A 6,000-nucleotide genomic window follows, 5' to 3' on the forward strand; every position below is an offset into this window, starting at 1 on the left:
TGTTAGATTATATAGCATGTCATTTGAAATAGCCAAACTCTACTATCACTGGAAGAATGTGAATTCTGATGTGGACTGGATAGCTATCGAGAGCAATTTGGCTTCACTATTTCAACCTCTGTACATTCTGTCACAATGGGGGGACAATATAAGAAACACAAACCCGATAATATCTTTTTCGAGGAATATATGGATCAAAATACATAAGAAGCTTAAAGTATCACATGACATGCAGCCATATTCCTCAATTTGGCACAATCCTCAAATACAAATAGGAAAAAGTATGGAAACAATGGCAATCCAAAGGGGTGAAAACTCTTTGGGATTTATTTGTAAATAGGATGTTTATGTCATAATCAGACTTAAAGAGTAAGTATGATGTAGGAGGAGGAGGGAGTTTTTGGAAGTTTTTGCAACTGAGGCATTGAGTCACGAGTGTTAAAATAGAGAAGATGAATGGTTAAGAATACTTACTAGAGTGGGGAAATATTATAGGGAAGTAAAAGGTAAATTTATTCAGTGTATAATTATGCACTGACACTACTGGACACCAATTAGACTAAATAGAACTGGACTAATTAATACTGATCAGTGTTTCGGAATTTTAGAAGGCAGGTGGGGGCTTATTTACACATGCTGTGGCAGTGCTCTCAGGTATATCCATTTTGGGGTAGAGTTCTTGATCTCCTGGACAAATGGCTAGGCTTTACTTTTCCCTGCAAACCCGACTCTGTCTGCTAGGAGATAGAGTGGAATTGCCAAAGGTGAATAATAAACAGTTTAAGGCTGTGATGGTGGGACTCATAACTGCCATGAGGGTAATATTAAGGCATTTGAAGTCCTCAACAATCCCCAATATAAAGGAATGGACCGATGAGATGATTAAGGCAGCTTCATATGAAAAAATGTTGGACAGACTAAATGGGAAACGAGATATAATGAAAATGTGGGAATGTTTCTAGGGCCATGTTTTTGAAGGATAAATGGCTGGGAGGTTGAACTAGTGATTGGTCATATTGTTTTATAAATGTGAATGGCTGAAGTGTATTATATGAGAGTGCTGTAACTTTTTGGTTTGAAAAATAAGAAAAATTTGAATTACAAAATAAAATGTTCTTAGAAAGTAATTTCATGTAACCACTTAAAATTAATTACATCCAACAGTAAGTTTTTTAGTGTAGGTAAGTAGATGGATCGATAAAATTTAATAATTATTACAAATCACAAATAACTATTACAGTCATGGCCAAAAATATTGGCACCCCTGCACTTGTGTCAAAAAACACACCCATTCTCCTAGAAAATTGTTGCAATTACAGATGCTTTGGCATTGTCATTAATTTCTCTTGTTGGCACTTGAAGAAAACAAAAAGAGGAAGAAGGAAAAACAGGAATCGGAGACATTCCACGCAAAAGGGCACCTGCCCTTCTCATATTGTCTCAAAAACCCAAAGCCAGTCAGAGTGGTCTGGGGGTGATTGTACACCAAAATAGGCCATTTCATTCATGTTGATCTTAGTCTTTCTCATGATGGTGGGTAAATCTGGGGTGGCTCTTGTGGTTCTCATATGAGGTCTTTGGTGCACATTAAGTGAATCAGATACAGGCCACCCATTGTGTACCTCTGTGCCATTTAAATGGGCTTGCAATCTGAAGAGGTGTGAGGTCACAGTGATTTAACACTGGTCCACTTTTTCTTATGGCCTTGAGCCAGGTCATGACAATATCTTGTGCAGCACTAATGACGTAATGGCATCTGCTCATGTTATCTCATAACTTGAAGCTGTTTGTGCAGCACAACCCACACGGCACCAACAAGACATTGAGAACAATCCCAGCAGCCCTCGGCTCTCTTACCCAATGCTGTTATAAGGGGACCAAACTTCTTTAAATTTCGCTTCCACAGTGGCTTTTGAAAAAAATAAGCAAATCACGCAATGCTATTGAAATTATTAAAACATAGAGATTAACAGTCAGATATGTTTTGTGATTTTAAATGAGGAAGTGATATATTGGATATAACATGAATGTATTTCTTATTTCTTTTTTTTTTGGGTTTTCTGTGGTGAGAAATGAAAGCTACAGGCATGTAAATATTGCTTCCTGTAGTAACTTGTAAAATGTTCCTCATTGTTAACAATCACATTACATGTGAAGGTGTCAGTCAGTGGAAACGCATAGTGAGGAACGCTGGCCAGCCATTGTATTCGTTCAGGACCAGCCCATCAAGTAAAGGTTTCAGCACCACGGACAGTGACCTGTGTTAAACTGACCTCAGGTTCCTACATTGGCTCTATGGAATTTTCTGTAAATAATTAAATGCCACTGGCCCCCTACATGCGGAAATGTTTCCCCCTCCCCCAGACTTCTTCAGAGAGCTTTGGAGGACATTGTCTGCACGCTACCAGAGGTAACTAAGAATGTGCTTGAGTTGGGAGGAGGCAGTAGTCCCCATTTTTCCCTCCTGCTGTAGAGGGTCATGGGGAGGAGGTGGGTTTGCTGCTCTCTTTCGTGTCTCTTCAGCAGGTGGCTCTTAGAGATTTGTCTGAGAAAGGTCTGTACCAGGCTTGTGTTAAAGTGCTGCATTTTCGGGCACTGAGTGGACTGGCAGATTCTAGGTGGTCAGGTTTGTTGAGGCCTGGATCTTCCCCGCGGGGATGTTGGAGGTCCCTGTACAAGCCCCCCATTGAGAAGCACACGGTGGATCTTCAGTGGCAGATTGTGCACGGGGCAGTGGCCACAAACAGACAGGTGATGCACATTGATTCCACAGGGTGGCAATTGGTTTTCTTAGCTAATCTGTTTCTTTAAAACAAAGAAATGGATTGTTTACTTGTGTCTTTTATTCTACATCATAGATAATGCGAACCTTCATATAAGTAAGAGGTAATATTTTGCTCAGTATCAGTTCAAGTTCAAATACTTCAGGTTTTTTATTTGACAAAACACATAAAATTGTTCAGATACTTCAGGTTTTTTATTTGACAAAACACATAAAATTGTCATGCAAAGTCATTGATTTATTTTTAAAACTATTGCACTGTGATACATTTAACATCATATTTTCAGTTCTGCCAAATCTCATATTGACATCTTAGTGGTTTTCCAACGGCTTGTGGTGTCACATGGTGGTCGAAAATGATATTACAGGCTTTTGTTGAAATTACCTTAAAATTCATCTGGAATGTATTGATTTATGCCATAATTAATGATGCAAATTAACACAGATGGGGCCATTTTGACCCCATTTTGATGTTTTTGAAGAGGTAGATGGTCCAGTTGGCTGTATTAGTCAGTCTGCTAAGAAACATGGCGCCAACAAGCCCATGGCCCCTTTTCATGTAAAACTTCGTACAGGAGGCTGTTTGTGCAGTTTAGTGCCTTTGTTAGCCTCGGCTCCTGTAAATCATATAAGCACACCCACCACACCCCCAGGAGCATTCCGCGTGCCCCCACCGGCCAACCTGCCTGTCCCCCCCAACCCACAGACCGTCTGTAGTTCTGAAATCTATCCACATGGCTGCTGGCCAAGTCTAAGGTAAAATTCCATAAATGAAATATTCAGTAAAATATAATTTTTCCCCTAATCTGGGAGACAGTGCAGAATTATTGGAGTCGGTCCTAACTCTGTCTTCAATATGTACCCAGCAGGCACCTAGGACTCGTATCTCCCTCTGAGAATTTCTTCTTATAAGAACATAAGAACATAAGAACTATACAAACGAGAGGAGGCCATTCGGCCCATCAAGCTCGCTTGGGGAGAACTAAACTAATAGCTCAGAGTCGTTAAAATCTTATCTAGCTCTGATTTAAAGGAACCCAAGGATTCAGCTTGCACTACATTATCAGGAAGGCTATTCCATACTCTGACTACACGCTGTGTAAAGAAGTGCTTCCTTAAATCCAGCTTGAAATGTTCTCCCGCTAATTTCCACCTATGGCCACGAGTTTGTGTATTTAAACTAATGCTGAAGTAACTATTTGGTTGAACAGCATCCAAACCTGTTAGAATCTTATATACCTGGATCATGTCCCCCCTCAGTCTCCTTTGCTTGAGACTGAACAGATTTAGCTCAAGTAACCGTTCCTCGTATGACATTCCTCTAAGACCAGGAATCATTTTTGTGGCCCTACGCTGCACCTTTTCTAAGGCCACAATGTCCTTTTTAAGATATGGTGACCAAACCTGCACACAATATTCTAGGTGAGGTCTCACCAAGGAATTGTATAATCTTAGCATTACCTCCCTTGACTTAAACTCCACACACCTGGAGATATACCCCAACATCCTATTGGCCTTTTTTATTGCTTCCCCACACTGGCGAGAATGGGACATTGGGATTTATTTATTTTGAGCTTAGCTAGGCTTTGCAAAACATCTGCTTCAGTTATATATATATTAGCTATAGACAATGCTGGATAGGTAATAACTGGTAAATTACTAAGGTCCTCAACAGTGAATACCCGTGCAAAACTATCATTGAACTCATTTACTATATCAATGTCATATATATTATGTGGTACCTTGGGCGGAGCTTAATTCTCCGCTTCTGACGTCATAAGAGGAAGTAGCGTATCCTTGATTCTGATTGGTCGAGAGTTTATGCCCATATATGGTATCAATACATGCTTATGCCACGTTTTGCCGATAGGGGGCGACATGGTTTTGGGAGATTGCCGTTATGTCCATATATGGTATCAATACATGCTTATGCCACGTGTTGCCGATAGGGGGGTTTGGGGGATTAAACTTTAATAGAATAAAAATACATTACATGTATTTTATTAATGTGCTTTTTTGATTACGTTTTTAAGGTATAATAAAACATAGAGCAGGATAATGGCAAGCTAGCGCATACACGTTCAGCGGGGGCGTCCGTCCGGCCCCGTGTTGTTAGTAAGCACCGCGGCGTATTTTAAAAGAAAGCACCCAAATGTTTTAAAAGAAGAAAGCACCAAAAGAAGGAAAACCCTTAGTGTTATTTTAAAAGAAAAAGCAGGGTGAATTTAAACAAACATGCCCGAAAGAAGCAGCAGAAGAGCAAATGTAAACAAGCGAAAACAATAAACGTACACCCCGTCGTTTTAAAAGAAGCGATCACTCATTACATTTAACCAACACGAAAGACTTTAGTTATATTTACCAGGTTGGAGAAAGCATGCAAGCGGCAAACTTTTAGAAGAAATAGGACGAAACGATCCCGGAGCACTGCCACATGCGCCTACTCTGTTTGAACAACGCGGGTCGGAATGGACGATCGCTAGTCCGGCGTTTGGCGCATGCGCACCATCGCCGACTCCCCTTTCAAAATGGCGACGCCGGCGGAGCGCCTGTTTTAGCAAATAAAACCCCTATAACCGTAATGTTTTTAAGTAATGAAGCACTTTTCTGTCAATGTGAATAATAAAGTAAAGCGCTCTGAGCATTTTCGATAGCAATAATCAGGAAATAACGCGGTTAATTCTTGTTTAAACGAATGCATGCTCTCACTCTTGTGTGGCGCACGCGCGTAGATCCACACAGCATTTCCTTTATTGAGCCAGCTCGTTGCGTGAAGCAGCTGTCAAATGGCTACCAGCGGAAATTGTTGTCGTGATGCGAACCGTTGGCCTGGATTGTGAGAAGCATGCCGCCATTCTGGCAGAATGCACACTAATTCTATATTTCATATGCTTATTTGTAAATAGTGTAAAATAATCTATTTCTAATTTAAATAAAAGTCGATCTCTAACCCCCCGGATTGCTTAGCTACAATTAGCTAAATTTATCTACGTATGGTTAATCAAAAGGTATAAACAGAACTTGAAAAGATGTATGACAACACATGCTGATCTTTTATTTCAAATAAGCCTCTTTAACCTCATCGTTTTTAAGCAATGAAACTCTTTTCGGCTAATGTGTTATTTAAAATAAAACATCTTAAGCATTTCGACAACAAGAATCAAGGAATAACGCTGGCGATCCTTGTTAAAATAACTCTCCATGTCGCGCTTGTGCTG

The sequence above is a fragment of the Brienomyrus brachyistius genome, unplaced genomic scaffold (assembly GCF_023856365.1).
Source record: "Brienomyrus brachyistius isolate T26 unplaced genomic scaffold, BBRACH_0.4 scaffold40, whole genome shotgun sequence".
NCBI classification, from domain to species: domain Eukaryota; kingdom Metazoa; phylum Chordata; class Actinopteri; order Osteoglossiformes; family Mormyridae; genus Brienomyrus; species Brienomyrus brachyistius.